We start from the raw sequence: 20,493 nt of genomic DNA, 5'->3' as shown, positions 1-20,493 counted from the left end.
AGAATTTCCCTATTAGTCATGTGACTGAAAGGATATATTTTTTTGTGTGTTCCTCCAGCCATGGCGTCATTTGAAATCGCACTGTTTATAAAATAAGTCAAGCCATCTATCTTCTTGCATTTTTATAAATGTCTGGTTACAAGCAGGCAGTGACTCAACCTTTTCTGAATGAAAAGATGCATTTTTGGCAGCATTTTCGAACAAAGCACAGCCAAGCCTGGGCTGTAGGTAAGCGATGATTGAAAATAAAAGCTTATACAGTGGTACCTCTACTTACGAACTTAATTCGTTCCGTGACCAGGTTCCTATTAAGTAGAAAACTTTGTAAGAAGAAGCAATTTTTCCCATAGGAATCAATGTTAAAGCAAATAATGTGTGCGATTGGGGAAAACACAGGGAGGGTAGAGGCCCTGTTTCCTCCCAGGAGATTCCTAGAGAGGCCCCACGGAGGCTTCTCCCCACCTTTTCCTCCTAGGAGATTCCTAGAGAGGCCCCATGGAGGCTTCTTCCTGCCTTTTCCAGTTACACTTTCGGAGGCTCAGGTTTATAAGTAGAAAATGGTTCTTGAGAAGAGGCAAAAAAATGTTGAACACCTGGTTCTTATCTAGAAAAGTTCGCAAGTAGAGGTGTTCTTAGGTAGGGGTACCACTGTATAAAGAAGCTAAAAATGAAGCAGAATACACACAACTTCTAAAGCAAGCAGATCTACTAATTAATTGTTCTCGTTTTCCAAAAAATGAGACCTTAGTTCCAGATTAGATCTCTACACAGCACTGCACACCAAGACAACTAGACACAAGAACAGTTTTTTTCCAAACGCCATCACTCTACTAAACAAACACTGTCAGACTTTCTACTAAATCTGCACTTCTATTCTACTAGTTTTTCTCATCATTCCTATCACCCATTTCCTCCCATTTTGACTGTATGACTGTAACCTGTTGCTTATATCCTAAGATTTTTATTAATATTGTTTCTTCATTGCTTATTTCACCCCTATGACAATCATTAAGTGTCGTATCACATAATTCTTGACAAATGTATATTTTATTTTATGTACGCTGAGAGCATATGCACCAAGACAAATTCCTTGTGTGTCCAATCACACTTGGCCAATAAAATTCTATTCTATTCTATTCTATTCTATTCTATTCTTTCATGATGTTCAGTGGTATAATCAGTGGTGGGTTCTAAATTTCTTTCCTACTGGTTTGTGCGCATACTTGCGCTTGATGCTGCTGCGCATACACGATGCTTCTAAGAACCAATCTGGTAGCAACTCACCACTGAGTGTAATGTCTTCTATTCAAAATAACTGTGATGGATTGATTGACATCTGAGGATCATGGAACAATTACGAAGCCACTAAATGAAAGGATTTGTTGAATAGTAACCTATTCAAAGAACTTATTCTAAGATGTATGGTAGCTTTTAGGGATAGCAGGAACCTGGGGAATCTTCCATCGCTTGGTTTTTCATAAAATAATAGCTTCATAACTATGGATTGTTTTTGTTTGAAACTAGAGAATATTATTACAAGCAGCTTTGTTACAATTATCCCAGTGTCTCACTTTGCTATTAAATATTTTAAAGGGCTCCTTTTTTTAAAAAAAGTATATTTTATTCATCATCCCTATTATGAACATAGATATCAAACTCAGCCGGTTGGATTGAGTTAACTACTGTGAAGGTACCTACTGATAGTTGGCATGTCACCATTTCTAGCGTTAAAAGGTTTAAATATTAATTTCTTTCCAATATAGACAAAAGGGGAGAGGAGAAAAATTCAAAGGACACCATACTATGGGCTGGAAACATCTGGAGAACTCCTGGATAGCAGCAGAGAAATAGAAGAAACTATAACTCTGCTTCCATTTAGTGGTTGCTCAGAGTTTTGTACCCAAGACTAAATGATGAAACAGCAGCTTCCTGTTGAAATGTTAAAGTGAGGCAGACACTGTTTTAGCCGAAGAAACCATTTTACAGGATAGCTGTTTCTACCGGGGTGGGTGGGAGGAAGCAGCAGCAATGAGTAAAAAGTAGGGTGGGGGAGTAAGGGGGAATATATTGAATATATTGCTGTACAGCGTTCCCTCGATTTTCGCAGGTTCGAACTTCGCGAAAAGTCTATACCACGGTTTTTCAAAAATACTAATTAAAAAATACTTTACGGTTTTCCCCCCTTATACCACGGTTTTTCCCGCCCGATGATGTCATATGTCATCACCAAACCTTCGTCCACCTTTAATAAATATGTTTTTTAATAAACTTTAATAAAGAAACATGGTGAGTAATAATCGAAATGGTTGCTAAGGGAATGGGAAATTGCAATTTAGGGGTTTAAAGTGTTAATGGAAGGCTTGTGATACTTTTCATAGCCAAAAATAGTGTATTTACTTCCACATCTCTACTTCGCAGAAATTCAACTTTCGCAGGCGGTCTCGGAACGCATCCCCCGCGAAAATTGAAGGAACACTGTATAATGAAATTAGTACAATTGTGCCCTTGGGAATTTTATTAGAAGGCCAAAGGAGACCAAAATTGATGGCTTCTCACTAATTATGGTGATTTTTCATAAAAGTCCCTTCATGAGATCTATTGGAATCTATTTTTCAAAGATGTGCAAAGATCTGTTTTCCAACACTAGGCACAAAGGCCACATGATTCTTGTTTAAATATTCGTTTCCAGATGTGCCAGAAACAGTACGATGCCGAGAGCTTCCAAATATAGGCCATGCTCGCCATGTGGAAAAGTTCCCCTACATCCTGATAAATCTGACATGTTCCTGTCATGGGTGAAGAAAGGCTGCCTAGGCCGGACGAGGCAGCAGATGTTCTTAGTATGACTAGAAAAGAAGCTGGGGCTCGCAGTGATGGGCTCCTACAGGTACAGTCAGGTACGCAGAACCGGTAGAAAAATTTATATTTTTTTTTCTTTTTTTCTCTTCTGGGCTCTGGGTATGTTTTTCCTATCGCAGTAAATGAGGTTGAACGTGTATAATTTTAGCAGAGCTGTGTGAGTGTACATACACATACAGTTTATATAGCGTTGTGGTTAGCTCTGGCCCAGCTCCTGCCCCAAGGAATGTGGAGGTGGAGGTGAGGGAAACATCCACATGCCGCAGGCCTGTGTTACTCCCGATAGAATCTGCTGACTGTTGTGATTCAGCCTGAGGCTGCTCAGGGACCAGCTGTGTCTCTGCTGGCTCCATGCCCGGAGGAGGATGACAGCGCAGAGGAGGGGGCTGAACAGTCAGACAGGGGAGAGGAGAGTCAGGAATGGGATGAAGGAGAACAGCATGAGAGCCCCGGGGGGGGGGGGGGGGCTCTCCCCAGCCAGTAGCTTGGAGTCATTAGGTGATGACGCACAAGCTGTCATTGACATGACACAGAGACGTTCAGAGCAACGAAAGGAGCAGTTAAAGAAATATTTTCACCATTGAATTAGAAACAGCTGGGTTTGGGTGTGGTCCTCATCAGCAGGGTTTAAAAGGCAGGCAAGGCCGTGAAGCCATGTGGAGTGTTATCAATTGGAGTTGCGGTGACCTGCTTTGATTCTCAGTGTCTCTGATCTTGGCTTGCGGCCTCGCAGTCTGGAAGACTCGTGGGAGGAGTCTGTTTGCTTCTACAGCTTTGTCTTGGAAGCAAGAATCTGGTATTGCTTCATGGACTATTCCCTTCGTGTATATATTTGAAGTTCCAGCGTTTTTCCTGTTTGTAAGGACATTTTCTGTTACCTGTGTTTTCCTTGAATTCTATAAACTGCCTTTGCCTTTTACCAGTGTGTCTGGCTTCTCTTTTTGGGTTGGTATTGGCTTCTGGAGTGACACTGACGAAGTCTCCTCTGGCCAAGGAAATGTGGGTGACAGGGAAGAGGGGAGTTTGGCAGGCAGCCCAGGAGGAGATCACTCTTCCTTATCATCCCTGGATACTGAACAAGAACTTATGACAGACCCACGCATGCAGAGAATGATGCATAGGAGAGAACAACTGAAGGATTATTACAGGAGATAAGTGAGGCCACCTGTGGTTGGGTGGGGCTGCTGTAATTAGTGCTACAGATAAAAAGAGCAGCATGCTGGTTTAGCCTTGTGGAGGTTTATCTGATTCATAGTTCGTCAAGATCGAGGTTTTGCAGTTTCCCTATTGAAAACTGTGTGTGGACTTTCTGGACTTTGGAAATTGGACTCAATTTCCCAGTTACTGGGTGAGAAATTGGATTGCATTTAACCTGTGCCTTGTGTGTACCAGAAAATCCCTTTGACATTTAAAAAGGGAGGTTTTTTCTTCTTTTCTGTTGATAAAGCCTTTTGGTTTTCCTTCTATCGTGTGGTGTGTGTCTTTCTGGACTAATTACCCTGTAATTACGGGCAGTTGGGACATGCCGGAAGAACATATAGTAGATAATATATATTTTTGTGTGCCTGTGTGTAATGTGTATGTACATATATGACATATATATAAATACATAGAATGAAATAGTATATTTTGGATGTTCACTAATAGTAAATAGATAGGGAAATTGTACCTCTTTGAGTTGAGGAGAGGCCAGGCATCCTAACCCAAATCCTTGATATGCGTGACGTCAAGTTGGCCACCTTTAAGCCAGTCACATGACCTTTAAGCCACCCCCTGGTCACATGATCATCAAGCCACTCCCACCTGGTCACATGGTGATCAAGCCATACCCACAAAATAAGCCATGTCCACAAAAGTGGTAGTAAAAAAAATTGCAGCCATTTGCCTTGGGCTACATGGTGGCACAACTAAACTTCAAAGCAACGGAAGACCTTATCTTATTGCCACTGTTGAAAAATAAAATAAAATAAAACGAAGGAGGTGATCTTGATTCCAGTCAGCTTTTTTGCATGATTTTGCTTTAATTTGGGTTGGATCCTCATCAAAGCATTTGTTGAGGCCTACAGTTCTCTCCATCTATGCAGCCTCTCCATTCTTGCTTTTGGTCACTGATCTCTTGTTTATGTTGGCTGACTTGATTCAACATTTCGGGTTCAAAAGTGGGTGGTGGGGGAGGAAAACTTTTCTTCGTTCCTAAGAAATGCTAAGCTGACTCAGTGTTAACAAGAGGCTTATGTATTCGTGAGTTGCACAAACCCAGACGCTTTGTAAGCTGATGGTTTAGCATATTTTGTGAACCTAAAAAAAGAATAAAAATAAAAAAATGAATTAATCCAGTAATCAGGTTAAGCATGCTGTTACACACTTTTTTTATTTGCCCGGGGCAGAATGCCTCTTGGTTTATTTGATTTCTTGTTGGGTTGCTCTTTAACTGTTAGTTCTTGAAGGGAGAGAGAGAGAGAAGAGTGAGAGGTGAAAGTGGGGAGGGAGAGAGAGACAGAGAGACAGAGAGAAAGAAAGAAAAAAGAAAGAAAGAGAGAGAGAGAGAGAACATCCATTCATTCAGAGAGAGAAAGAGAAAGAGAGAGAGAGAGAGAGAAAGAGAGAGAGAGAGAACATCCATTCATTCAGAGAAAGAGAAAGAGAAAGAAAGAAAGAAAGAAAGAGAGAGAGAGAGAGAGAACATCCATTCATTCAGAGAAAGAGAAAGAGAGAGAGAGAAAGAAAGAGAGAGAACATCCATTCATTCAGAGAAAGAGAAAGAGAAAGAAAGAAAGAAAGAGAGAGAGAGAGAGAGAGAACATCCATCCATTCAGAGAGAGAGAAAGAGAGAGAGAGAAAGAAAGAGAGAGAACATCCATTCATTCAGAGAGAAAGAGAAAGAGAGACAAAGAAAGAAAGAAAGAAAGAGAGAGAGAGAAAACATCCATTCATTCAGAGAGAGAGAGAAAGAGAGAGAAAGAGACAGAGAGAGAGAAAGAAAGAAATAAAGAGAGAGAGAGAACATCCATTCATTCAGAGAGAGAGAGAGAGAGAGAACATCCATTCATTCATTCATTCATTCATAGAGAGAGAGAGAGAAAGAAAGAGAGAGAGAGAGAAAACCTCCATTCATTCAGAGAGAGAGAGAAAGAGAGAGACAGAGAGAGAGAGAGAGAAAGAAAGAAAGAGAGAGAGAACATCCATTCATTCAGAGAGAGAGAGAAAGAGAGAGAGAGAACATCCATTTATTCAGAGAGAGAGAGAAAGAGAGAGAGAGAGACAGAGAGAGAGAGAAAAAGAAAGAGAGAGAGAACATCCATTCATTCATAGAGAGAGAGAAAGAAAGAAAGAAAGAAAGAAAGAGAGAGAGAACATCCATCCATTCAGAAAGAGAGAGAGAGAGAGAGAAAGAGAAAGAAAAAATATGTGTTTTTTCCCTTGCAATTGTAGTCCATACAATAGTGCTTGGTTGAATGAAGTAACGAAAATCTGTTCTTATTGGGAATTAACTTATTTTTATGACCATGCTCGCCCCAAACAGAGGTTTCTTCGCCTTTATAATATCAGCCTGAAGAACAACATAAACAATGGTTCTCTAGATGCCCCAGGTTGAATTTCCATCTGGCGCATATAAAATACGACCCATGGCAATCTATTCTGCATGTTGCAGTCTAACATCTGGAAAGCATCAAACTACCTTTCCTGGATAACAGATTGCAGGGTAATATAAGTCAGAGCTATGTTTCAGGACATTCTGAACTAATCTACCCAAGCTCAGTTTGGTCTTGGATGGTCTGCAGATTCAATTCATGAGATTTAGTACCTAATGTGTCAGACTTGTGAGCTAGGTTAAGTTCTGTAGATTTGCATTAGTTTTTCCTGCCATCCACCCACCAAAAAATAAAAATAAAAATCCTGGAGAAAAACCATATTCCTGTAAACCTCCCACCATCCTAAGTAGCATCCAAGGTCTTCTGGTACCGGGTGGGTTCCATTTTTTCCCTCTTCTGTTCCTGTGGGCGTGGCTTATTTTTGTGGATGTAGTTTGGAGGTCATATGGGTGTGGCTTCAGAAGGACATGTATTGTAGTCAATTGATCGGTGGGTGTGGACAAATTGTAAAATGTGGTGAAACTCACTTAATTTAATTTAATTTTTAATTTATTAGATTTCTATGCCGCCCCTCTCCATGGACTCAAAATTTTGGGCTCAATTGTAAGCCAAGATTTTGGGCTCAATTCTTTCTTTCTTTCTTTCTTTCTTTCTTTCTTTCTTTCTTTCTTTCTTTCTTTCTTTCTTTCTTTCTTTCTTTCTTTCTTTCTTTCTTTCTTTCCTTCCTTCCTTCCTTCCATTCATTCTTTCTTTCTTTCTTTCTTTCTCTTTCTTTCTTCCTTCCTCCCTCCCTCCCTTCCTTCCTTCTTTCCTTCCTTCTCTCCTTTTCTTTCTTATCAATCTGTAAAATCCCTTGTAATTTCCCATGGGATTTAACAAACATCTGAAAAGCCAAGGAAACAGAGCCAGTTTGGTGTCATGGTTAAGGCATGAGGCTAGAAACCAGGGGACTGAAAGTCCTAGTCCTTGGGCAAGAAGCCAGCTGGGTGACCTTGGGCAGTCATTCTCTCCCCCCCCCTCTGCCCCCCCACCCAGAAAAGATGCAATGTCAAACTACTTCTGAAATCTTGCCAAGAAAACCTCAGGGACTCATCCCGTGAGATGCCAGGAGTCAACACTGACTTGAAGGCATACACACACACACTCACAAGAAGCCAAAGAGATTGCAGAGAGAAGTAAGGTTGGTTGAACACTGAAATTCTCAGAGACTCACCACTTGGTCACTCCTTAATGAAAGAAATGCATTAGCCCATGAAAATGCCTCTGAAATCCCCCCCCTCATCAAATTGAATAAGATAAGGGGAAAATGTGGTGAAAAATGCTTGCCTCAGCACTAGTCTGAAAGTTTCAACCTGTATTAGCATTCTGAGTCTTGCGCTAGCATCCTGCCACTTGAAGGTTGGGCATCACAACTCTTTGCCTTGTTTTTGCCACAGCTCTGTGTTCACAAAGCTCTTCAGCCATTAGTTTGAAGTTAGTATACATGAGGGCAGACGAAGCATGCTATCTCTGTCCCTTTGCATTATTGCCTTTGCTAATCAGAGACAAGCAATTTCCTATCTGCGATTCCTTCCCAGCAAACTTTCCTCAATAAAAGATATACGGAGGTATCTCTACTTATGTACTTAATTTGTTCCGTGACCAGGTTCTTAAGTAGAAACGTTTGTAAGAAGAAGCAATTTTCCCCCATAGGAATCAATGTAAAAGCAAATAATCTGTGCGATTGGGGAAACCACAAGGAGGGTGGAGGCCCTGTTTCCTCCCAGGAGATTCCTAGAGAGGCCCCACTGAGGCTTCTCCCCGCTTTTTCCAGCCCTGTTTCTTCCCAGGAGATTCCTAGAGAGGCCCCACAGAGGCTTCTCCCTGCCTTTTCTGGTTACAGTTTTGGAGGCTCGGGTTTGTAAGTAGAAAATGGTTCTTGAGAAGAAGCAAAAAAGTCTTGAATACCCGGTTCTTATCTAGAAATGTTTATAAGTAGAGGCGTTCTTAGGTAGAAGTACCACTGTATATACTGCTCAAAAAATTAATGGGAACACTCAAATCCTAGACCTGAATGAATGAAGTATTCTCATTGAATACTTTGTTCTGTTGAATATGTACAATAGCATATGAAATTGATTGTCAATCAGTGTTGCTTCCTAAGTGGAGAGTTTGATTTCACAGAAGTTTGATTGACTTGGAGTTACATTGTGTTGTTTAAGTGTTCCCTTTATTTTTTGAGCAGTGTATATGATAGCATGAATCTAGGTTTGTTGTTATGGCTCAGTCACTTAGTTGTATCCAATTCTTAGCAATCCCATGGGCCATAGTACAGAGGATCCAACTGTTTATTATTTGTTTGTTTTGTCAAGTACATATTGGTGGTATACAAAGATATAATGATATTTATGTACATGATACTAGTAAAAGAGAAACATTAGGACAGGGGATGGAAGGCACACTGGTACACTTTTGCACGCCCCTCACTCACCTCTTAGGAATCGGGAGAGGTCAACAGTGGATAGTCTAAGGCAGGGGTGGGCAATTAATTTTGCCAGGGAGCCACAGGGAAATTGGGATGGTTTTCGAGGGCCAGACTAATATAATTAACTCAGTTCTACCCAATACTGTATAGAACTGAGTTAATTATATTATAATTATAAATTATAATTATATATATAATTATATATTATATTATATATTTCTCCTTCCTTCCTTCTTTTCTTCCTCCCTCCATTCTTCCTTCTTTCCTTCTTTTCTTCCTCCCTTCTTTCCTCCCTCCATTTCTCCTTCCTCCCTTCCTCCCTCCATTTCTCCTTCCTCCCTTCCTCTCTCCATTTCTCCTTCCTTCCTTCCTCCCTCCCTCCCTCCATTTCTCCTTCCTTCCTTCCTTCCTCCCTCCTTCCATTTCTCCTTCCTTCCTTCCTCATTTCTCCTTCCTTCCTCCCTCCCTCCATTTCTCCTTCCTTCCTTCCTTCTTTCCTCATTTCTCCTTCCTCCCTCCATTTCACCTTCCTTCCTTCCTCTCTCCATTTCTCCTTCCTTCCTCCCTCCCTCCATTTCTCCTTCCTTCCTTCCTTCCTTCCTTCCTCATTTCTCCTTCCTTCCTTCCTTCCTCATTTCTCCTTCCTCCCTTCCTCTCTCCATTTCTCCTTCCTTCCTTCCTCCATTTCTCCTTCCTTCCTCCCTCCCTCCCTCCATTTCTCCTTCCTTCCGTCCTCATTTCTCCTTCCTCCCTCCCTCCATTTCTCCTTCCTTCGTTCCTCCCTCCATTTCTCCTTCCTTCCTTCCTCTCTCCATTTCTCCTTCCTTCCTTCCTCATTTCTCCTTCCTCCCTCCCTCCATTTCTCCTTCCTTCCTCTCTCCATTTCTCCTTCCTTCCTCCCTTCCTCCCTCCATTTCTCCTTCCTTCCTCCCTCCCTCCCTCCATTTCTCCTTCCTCCATCCCTCCATTTCTCCTTCCTTCCTTCCTCTCTCCATTTCTCCTTCCTTCCTTCCTCCCTCCATTTCTCCTTCCTTCCTTCCTTCCTTCCTCCTTCCTCCTCCCTCCAGTTCTCCTTCCTTCCTTCCTCCCTCATTTCTCCTTCCATGTTGGACCAGCCTCTCAGGCCGGTCACAGACAGCGGGCGGACCGAATGCATCCCCTGGGCCTCCGCTTGCCCAGGTCTGGTATAAGGGTAATTCCAAGACTAACATTGCAAGCTGCTCAAAGTTGCATGATGGGAAGGTGGACAAGCATTTCCATATAATAAATAATAAATAAACAAGATACTTCATCCCTGTCAGACGCGATAAAAGAACATGGACACATGGAGTAGATTTCTCTTCTAGGAAATAGGGATAAAATGTATGTTGCCATATCAGCAGCTTTGCTTACGTTGTTCCCAGATGCTGTGTGGGACAATATGTCCTGTGTCCCAGACAGTACGTGTGTTGGTGTGCTTCCCAGATTCTCAAGTTGTCTTTTGTTATTCATTCTCCCCCTCTTCTTGCTTGTTATAATGGCAATCAGAATCAACTCTCATTATTCTAAGCAAAGAATATAACCATTTTCATCTTGATGAGCAAAGTAATACATCTCTACAGGGATCCATTCAAATCATATTCACATAAGTTATAATGTTTTCATTGTTAATACTTGATGGCATCTTCCTGTAGCCTTCCAGGCTTGCATGAGTCCCTTTGAATTTATTTGAATTCTGGGCGACTTTTTCTCTTTCTTCCTTTTACCAACCCTCTCCCCCCCTCCATCCTTTCACTTCCTTTCACAACAAGCAATAGCAACAATCTGCATAGCAACATTTTAGGAAATGGCTGCAAACTCCCCACTGGTTCCAGAAAATCTCAAAAAGAGCTTGATGTGAGCAATTTTAAGCAATTGCTTTAGAAATTAAATTGATCTGTTTAAAGTTGTTTTTTTTTTAAACTGGAGCAGTATTTTTTCCAGTTACTTTTCCAGATAGCTTTCCCAACCTATTTAGTCCAGATGCGATATATGGCTGGGAAAGTTGGACCATTAGGAAAGGTGAGCACCAAAGTATTGAAGCCTCTGATCTCTGGTGCTGGAGAAGACTCCTGGAAGTCCCTTGCATTCATTCATTCATTCATTCATTCATTCATTCATTCATTCATTCATTCATTCATTCATTTATTGGATTTGTATGCCGCCCCTCTCCGCAGACTCGGGGCAGCTAACAACAGTAATAAAACAGTATATAACAATAATCCAATACTATTTATTTTATTTTATTTTATTTTATTTTATTTTATTTTATTTTATTTTATTTTATTTTATTTTATTTTATTTTATTTTATTTTATTTTATTTTATTTTATTTTATTTTATTTTATTTTATTTTATTTTATTTTATTTCATTTCATTTCATTTCATTTCATTTCATTTCATTTCATTTCATATTTGTTTGTTTGTTTGTTTACTTACTTACTTAGTTATTCGTTCGTTCGTTCGTTCGTTCGTTCATTCATTCATTCATTCATTCATTCATTCATTCATTCATTCATTTATTTATTTATTTATTTATTTATTTATTTATTTATTTATTTATTGTTAGAGTTGAAAGGGACCATGAATGCCATCAAGTTCAACCCCCTGCCCAAGCAGGAACCCTATAGCACACCAGTCAAGTGGCAGTTCAATCTTCTCTTAAAAATGTCCAGAGTATTGGAGTTCACAACGTCCACTGGTAGGTTGTTCCATTGGTTGATCACTGTGACCATCAGGAAGTTCCTCCTTATCTCCATGTTGAAACTCTCCTTGGTCAGCTTCCAGCCGTTGTCCCTCGTCCGGCCCTCTGGTGCCCTGGAGAATAAAGTGATCCCCTCCTCTCTGTGACATCCCCTCGTATACTTGTAGACTGCTATCATGTCCGCTCTGGCCCTCCTTTTCTCTAGGCTATCCATGCCCAGTTTCCTCAGTCTCTCTTCGTAAGTCTTGGTTTCCAGTCCCTTAATCATCTTGGTTGCTCTTTTTTGCACCTTCTCCAAAGTTTCAATGTCTCTTTTGAAGTGTGGTGACCAGAACTGAATACAGTACTCCAGGTGTGGTCGGACCAGGATGTAGTAGAGTGGTATTAAGACTTCCCTGGTCTTGGAGTGTATTCCCCTGTTGATGCAGCTTAGGATTGTGTTGGCTTTTTTAGCTGCTGCTGCACATTGTTGGCTCATGTTTAATTGATTATCCACCAAGACTCCGAGGTCTCTTTCGCAGTCGCTACTTCAAGGCAATCAAACTGGTCAGTCCTACAGGAGATCAACCCTGACTGCTCCTTAGAAGGCCAGATCCTGAAGATGAAATTCAAAAACTTTGGCCACCTAATGAGAAGAAAGGACTCTCTGGAGAAGAGCCTAATGCTGGGAACAAGTGAGGGCAATAGAAGAAGGGGACAACAGAGGATGAGGTGGCTGGATGGAGTCACTGAAGCAGATGGCATGAGCTTAAATGGATTCCAGAGGATGGTAGAGGAAAGAAAGGCCTGGAGGAACATAGAAACATAGAAGACTGACGGCAGAAATAGACCTCATGGTCCATCTAGTCTGCCCTTATACTATTTTTTGTATTTTATCTTAGAATGGGTATATGTTTATCCCAGGCGTGTTTAAATTCAGTTACTTTGGATTTACCAACCACGTCTGCTGGAAGTTTGTTCCAAGGATCTACTACTCTTTCAGTAAAATAATATTTTCTCATGTTGCTTTTGATCCTTCCCCCAACTAACTTCAGATTGTGTCCTCTTGTTCTTGTGTTCACTTTCCTATTAAAAACACTTCCTTCCTGAACCTTATTTAACCCTTTGACATATTTAAATGTCCATGGGTTTGTGATGGGTTGGACATGACTTTGCAACTAACAACAGCAACATAGGACTATAGATCTCAAGATTTTCTATATAAATTGACCTCTCAATTTAGAAATTCTGGCGACTTTAGGCCAATACTTAAGGAAAATTCCAAATTATGCTCAATTCCTGGTGGCAGGTACATATTAATTTCTGGGGCATTATATGGGGTGTATGGGGTGCTCAAGGAGGGGTAGCACCTCTGGTGTATGAGCATGTCATGTCCTTTTACAGCAGCTTATTTAGGGCAGCTTTTATTGCAGTTTGTTCACCTTTGGTTCCTACCTGTCACTCATCTCTCACCTGTGGCTCAGTGATGGGCTACCAAAATTTCTACTACCACATTGTGGGCGTGGCTTGTGCATTTTGTTTCAACATCTTTTAGTGCAAATTGGGTGCTCTGGGGTGGAGCTCCAAATTTTGCTACCGGAACTGCGTTCCTGACTGTTCCCGTAGGAGCCCATCACTGCTGTGGTTCCTAGTAGCTGTAGCATGTGCAGCAGCCATATCCCGGGCAACAGCTTCGACAGGCTGGCCAAACCAGGCTGAGAGTAGCCAATGGGTCATTGACCTTTAATGAGATAGGGACTTGTCTATCCCGAGCATGTGAAGACAGATTCCGGCTGACTGAACGGATGAAACCTATTAGACTAGGTCAACGGTCATGAAGGTCATGAACGGTCATCTCTGCAAGCGATGTGATATTCAAGACACGAAAGACGTCCTGGTCAACCACTAGGAGAAGGGAAACTCTGACTGCAAACCTCCACTGCCTTGTGGCTAATATCCATCATTGGAAAAGGCTTCAGGAATAAACCTTGAGGCAAAAAAGGTCCCACAGAGTGGGCGTTCTCTGGGTCCCGTCAACTAAACAATGTCGGTTGGCGGGCCCCAGGGGAAGAGCCTTCTCTATGGTGGCCCTGACTCTCTGGAACCAGCTCCCCCCAGAGATTAGAACTGCCCCTACCCTCCTTGCCTTTCGCAAACTCCTTAAAACCCACCTTTGTCGATCAGTTTCTGGTCATTTTCCGGTCACAATTCAAAGTGTTGGTTATGACCTTTAAAGCCCTACATGGCATTGGACCAGAGTACCTCTGGAACCGCCTACTACCGCACGAATCCCAGCGGCCGATAAGGTCCCACAGAGTTGGCCTTCTCCAGGTCCCATCGACTAAACAATGTTCTTTGGCGGGCCCCAGGGGAAGAGCCTTCTCTGTGGCGGCCCCGACTCTCTGGAACCAGCTCCCCCCAGAGATTAGAACTGCCCCTACCCTCCTTGCCTTTCGCAAACTCCTTAAAACCCACCTTTGTCGTCAGGCATGGGGGAACTGAGATATCTCCCCCGGGCCTATATAATTTATGTATGGTATGTTTGTAGGTATGTCTGCTTAAAAATGGTTTTTTTTAACTATTTAAAATTTAAAATTGTAAATTATTAGATTTGTCAGGAACTGTTTTTATTGTATTGTGAGCCGCCCCGAGTCTACGGAGAGGGGCGGTATACAAATCTAATGATAAATAAATAGATAGATAGATAGATAGATAGATAGATAGATAGATAGATAGATAGATAGATAGACAGACAGACAGACAGACAGACAGACAGACAGACAGACAGACAGACAGACAGACAGACAGACAGACAGACAAATAAAAAAAATCCAAAGCCAGAGTCCTGGAAGCAGTTCGTGACTGTGTATAGCCATGTTCTGATAACTCCTGCGACGTAGCTGGAACCAATCCTATTGGCTTTTGCCATTGCATTGGAATATTTCAGAGATGTGGAGAGGGGGGATCTGCTGTTTGGGTAACAGTCTATCCTTCATACTAACCTACCCAGCACACCCATGTTGGAGCTGAGTTAGGCCAACGGCCCATGTGCCATCAGATATGGCTCCATATGCCATCTGTGGCACCCGTGCCATAGGTTTGCCATCACTGATGTATAGGATAGTAGTAGTTGGTAGATTGTTCTGAGTTCGGGTTCTGCCCCGTGTAATATTTTGAATGTCTATGCGACGTTTCGGTGAAATCACATGCACCATCATCAGGCTGAAGTTGTAAGCTTCGTAGTACTTTGTATAAACATAACATAAGTAAAAAGTAATTATAAAAGAGGACAATAGGACACTAGAACAAGGACGGTAGGCACAGTGGTGCACTTATGCACGCCCCTTACAGACCTCTTAGAAATGGGGAGAGGTCGAATGTAGACAATCTAAGGTTAAAGTTTTTGGGGTTTGGGGAAGAAACCACAGAGTCAGGTCGTGCATTCCAGGCATTGATCACTCTATTGCTGAAGGAACTTTGGAAAGAACACAACCCAAAGAGATTGGTCTTTAATTAAGCAAGTGCTTACAAAACTTTCACCAGACCCATCCTCGAATACAGCTCATCTGTTTGGAACCCATATCGCATTTCAGACATTAACACCCTTGAAAATGTTCAAAGATACTTCACAAGAAGAGCCCTTCATTCCTCCACTCGAAACAGAATACCCTACGAAACTAGACTTACAATCCTGGGTCTTGAAAGCTTAGAACTACGATGCCTTAAACATGATCTAAGTATTGCCCACAGGATCATATGCTGCAATGTCCTGCCTGTCAAAAACTACTTCAGTTTCAACCACAACAACACAAGAGCACACAACAGATTTAAGCTTAACATTAACTGCTCCAAACTTGACTGTAAAAAATATGACTTTAGTAATCGGGTTGTCGAAGCATGGAATTCATTACTGGACTCTGTAGTATCATCCCCTAACCCCCAATGTTTTACCCTTAGACTATCCATAGTTGACCTCTCCAGATTCCTAAGAGGTCAGCAAGGGGCATACATAAGCGCACTAGAGTGTCTTCCGTCCCCTGTCCTATAGTCTCTCCTATATCTTGTATTTCTTCTCTACTATATCCTCTTCATTGTGTATTATTGTGTATTGGACAAAATAAAATAAATAAATAAAAAATAAGTATCACTCAGGCATCAGTTCCCAGTGCAAGGCGGAATAAAGGACGCTGATTGCTTTGAACAATAATTTCAATCCTTACAAGACTATCCCCTTCAAATAGTTCTTACAGTCGTCTGGTTAGCTATCTATAATCAATATGCACTTCAGGAATGAAACCATGGTTGAATGGCAAGCTATTTGGGTAATTTTCTTTATGCCTCTAGTGATATTCTGATGCGAGTTTAATCATTTCGTTAAAAAAAAAAATTCTAATGGCTTTCAAACTGTTTGTTCAGACCCTGCACTGAACAGTTTATGAAGTCTGTAAGACTGCCATGCAATTAATATAAAACAACTCGGCAATAATGCAATTCTGATCATAGCGCCTCTTAAAAATCTCTGGGAAAAAATGTTTAAGCAATTCATTAAGGTTGCAACAATTATATATATATATATATATATATATATATATATATATATATATATATATATATGTATAATGCCTTTAATGTTAAATAATAAAGGAAAGATAATCAATACTTCTTGTTGTTATGCAATTAATTGCATACTTTAATTTCTCATACTTACAAAGCCATTTAAATACCCCGATGCCTACTTAATGTGGCTTAATAATCAATTATGCATTACAGCAATTTATGAGAAATATGCATTTGGGCAAGCACCTTTGAATCAGGTTTTACCTGCAAATAACCTGTAATTAAAATTTGCCGTAATCTGTATTTTCATTACAATAGCCTGAAGCAGGGATTCTTGCAGGTGTATGTTCTGAATCCTCCACTAATTTAATTGTAGCTTGACTTCAAGTATGTTTTCTTTTTTAAGTTAAGCGGAAAATGTAATTGGAGGGAGGGGGTTGAGAACCCTGGTGGGAATGCAGGCTAACTCTGCCAATTGCCAGCAGTTCGATCCTGACCAGCTCAAGGTTAACTCAGTTTCCACCCTTCCAAGGTCAGTAAATGAGGCCCCAGATTGCTGGAGGCAATATGCTAATTCTATAAACTGTTTATAGAGGGCTGTAAAGCACTATGAAACTGTATATACGTTTGGTATTTATTTTGCCATTTCCCCCTCCCATGGACTGCTGGTGGGAAGCCGGCAAAAAATATTTGCAAGCAAAAAGGATGTTTTTAAGTTGAGAAGGAGAGGAGTGCTATTCCCTTCCATGCACAGAGGATAAAAGTTAAAAGAAGAGAACTTTGGAAAGAGAATAAAACAAAGTTAAGTTTCCTCTCTCACAAATTCTCATTCACAATGTTTACAGACGAGCTAAGAGAACTAAGAGAAGAAGCAAAAGAGAAAAATATTGATGATTAGATTAGATTAGATTAGATTAGATTAGATTAGATTAGATTAGATTAGATTAGATTAGATTAGATTAGATTAGATTAGATTAGATTAGATTAGATTAGATTAGATTAGATTAGATTAGATTAGATTAGATTAGATTAGATTAGATTAGATTAGATTAGATTAGATTAGATTAGATTAGATTAGATTAGATTAGATTAGATTAGATTAATTGGATTTATATGCCGCCCCTCTCCATAGACTCGGGGCAGCTCACAACAATGGTAAAAAACAATACATAGTAACAAATCTAATATTTAGCAATCTAAATTACAGTTTTAGGTTAAAAAAATCCAAAAATCCAATAAATAAATAAATAAACAAACAAACAAACAAACAAACAAATAAATAAATAAATAAATAAATAAATAAATAAATAAATAAATAAATAAATAAATAAATATTGATTGACTGACTGACTGACTGACTGATTGATTGATTGATTGATTGATTATATTTCTATGCTACTCTACACCCAAAAGACTCTGGGCGGCTTACAACAGGATATAAAATACATTTAAAAAATCATAAAAGATAAAGAAAAAAAATCATATAGTACATACCTATAATTCATGGCTGGACCTCGTAAAATTAAGAGATCAACGGCCCCAAGCCTGACGGAAAAGCCAGGTCTTCAATGCTTTCTGGAGGGTCAAGAAAGTAGGGACACTCCGGATCTCAGAGGGTAGTTGCCCCAGCTGTCAGTTAAACAGCCAACACTGTTTAACTGACAGGACTAGGAAGAGACCAACTCTGTGGGATCTTATCGGTCACTGGGAACTATGAGGTAGAAGGCGGTCTCGGAGATAACCTGGCACTGAGCTCCAAGGCTTTAAAGGTAACAACCAACACCTTAAGTTGGAGACTAACAGAGAGCCAATGTAGTTCGGGGAGGATTGGTATAATATGAGTGTATTGCAATAATCCAACCTTTAGGTGATAAGGTTATGACTGATCCAAGTAGAGTCTCAATTGGTGCACCAGATGAAGCCCTGCAAAGGTCGTCCTAGCATCAGGTGTTATATGTTGGTCTAATTTTAGCTCTGGGTCTAGGAGGAACCCCAGATAGTGAACCCATTCTGAGGGGTAAAATTCCTCCGCCCCAGCCAAGGATGGATAGTTGATACAGTCTTTAGGAGGCAATACTCAGAGCCACTCGGTCTTGTCTGGGTTAAGAGTGAGCCTGTTGACACCCATCCATACCCTCACAGCTTCCAGGCACCGGCACATCACATCCACTGCTTCACTGAACTGATGTAGGGTGGTGATATACAACTGGATATCATCAGCAGATTGCTGATACCTCACCCCAAAACGTCAGATGATCTCAATCAGTGGTTTCATGTTGATATTAAATGGGAGGGAAGAGAAGACCGAATCCTGAGGCACCCCACTTACAAGGGGTCTAGGGGTCAACCTCTTGCCTCCTGACAACACTGAATGTGAATGACCAGAGAGATAGGAGGAAAACCACCACAGCATGGTGCCTCCCAACCCAAGCTCCCTTAGTCATCCCAGAAGGATACCATGGTCAAAGGTATCGAAAGCTGCTGAGAGGTCAAGTAGCATCAAGAGCCGGGGTGGCGCAAAAGGTAGAGTGCTGTACTGCAGGCCACTGAAGCTGACTGTAGATCTGAAGGTCAGTGGTTCAAATCTCATCACCGGCTCAAGGTTGACTCAGCCTTCCATCCTTCCGAGGTGGGTAAAATGAGGACCCGGATAGTGGGGGCAATAATGTTGGCTCTGTTAAAAAAGTGCTATTGCTAACATGTTGTAAGCTGCCCTGAGTCTAAGGAGAAGGGCGGCATAAAAATAAATAAATAAATAAATAAATAAATAAATAAATAAATAAATAAATAAATACATAAATACATACATACATACATACATACATACATACATACATACATACATACATACATATGAAGAAAGAAAGAAAGAAAGAAAGAAAGAAAGAAAGAAAGAAAGAAAGAAAGAAAGAAAGAAAAGAGGAATGACTCCCATCTCAGATTTGGCAGAGATCATCCATCAGTGTGACCAAAGCAGTTTCCATGCTACAGCCAAGTCTGAAGCCAGATTTACCAGAGTCGAGATAATCCATTTCATCCAATGATCATAGGAGTTGACGTGCTACTACTTTCTCTACAATCTTTCCAACAAAGGGAAGGTTGGAGAGTGGATGAAAGTTCTTTAAATCTGCTGGATCCAGAGAAGGCTTCTTGAGGAGGAGTCTCACTGCCACCTCCTTTAAAGGAGTTTGTGGAGAGGAGCGGCATATAAATCCAATAAATCTAATCTAATCTAATCTCAATCAAGGACGCATTAACTAAAGCCTGAAACCAGCCTTGTGTCATCTCCCTGCTGGTCAAAACCAGCCAGGAGGGGCACGGGTCCAACAAACAAGTGGAGGAACTCCTCGTTCCCACAGCCTTGTCTACTTCCTCACAGGCTCAAATTCATCCCATATAATAGGACAAAGACCTGCCCCTGTAATCTCGGTTGGAATTGCCCAATCGGAGTCCAAGTCCATCTGAATCTGGCCGATTTTATCCGATAGAAACGGAGGAAACCTGACAGGACTATTTAGATGACCCTTTCTATCCACAAGGAGAAACTATGTCCCCTTTTCCAAATTACTAAAACCAGAGGCACACAATGAAATTTGGAAGACTTGCAGTAAACAAAAGGAATTTCTTCTTTCCTCTCCAAAATGCAAATTTCTGTGTGGAATTTGCTAGCATGAGATGCATTGCTAGGTTCAAAAAAGTGGAACCAATTTGTGGGAGTCCTGGGGGTAGATGGGCTATTCGCCTTGAGAGCTCTGAAGATAATCCAGAAGAGTGGAATTCTTCCCGGATGAAAAACAGTCCAAGCTATGCAATGAGAACTAATCACCTGGGAAAACTACATAATGCTGATAATTGCCTACTTCAGACTCAATAGTTTCTGGCAAAGGCAAATGTGGCAGATTTGTTTTTTCTCAGTAATGTTTGATGTGGTCTAGGAAATTCATCAACAACTGATCAAGAACACGCAATGGAGCAATGCAATGTTACTGGGAGAATAGAATGGGCTCATACTGGAAGAGACAAACAACTATTTTCATGGTCTGCTTTGAGCCCTGTTCTGCCGGGCTCTCTGGTAGGAGCCTCCCGAAAATTCAAGGGTACAAATTTCAGACACACACACATGTTTGAAAATTCAAAACAATGTTCTTTATCACAAAATTCAAAATAAACAAAGCACTCTTTTTGTATTGCAAAGAGCACTCTTCCCAAAACAACCGGATAGTCTGTACAATTTCCCTTAAGCAGTCATTAAGTACTTAGCTAGCAGCTGTGAAGAAACTTCACACCCATTTTTCTTCCAATGAAGTGAGACACACACAC

General features: G+C 40.9%; 1 long non-coding RNA gene across 1 annotated transcript in view; it reads right to left on the bottom strand.

The window, feature by feature from the left end:
• Nucleotides 1–4,919: 4,919 nt before the first annotated feature.
• The window catches only part of LOC139171915 (uncharacterized), a 187,966-nt gene continuing 172,392 nt past the window's right edge, over nt 4,920–20,493 (bottom strand). The window contains exon 3 of the long non-coding RNA XR_011559815.1: nt 4,920–5,157. This is a non-coding gene — a long non-coding RNA (uncharacterized lncRNA). The remainder of the gene's footprint in view (nt 5,158–20,493) is intronic.

The sequence above is a fragment of the Erythrolamprus reginae genome, chromosome 9 (genome assembly GCF_031021105.1).
Source record: "Erythrolamprus reginae isolate rEryReg1 chromosome 9, rEryReg1.hap1, whole genome shotgun sequence".
In the NCBI taxonomy this organism is placed as follows: domain Eukaryota; kingdom Metazoa; phylum Chordata; class Lepidosauria; order Squamata; family Dipsadidae; genus Erythrolamprus; species Erythrolamprus reginae.
The sequence above is the reverse complement of the archived record's forward strand: the minus strand, read 5'-3'. Positions and strand labels throughout refer to the sequence as shown.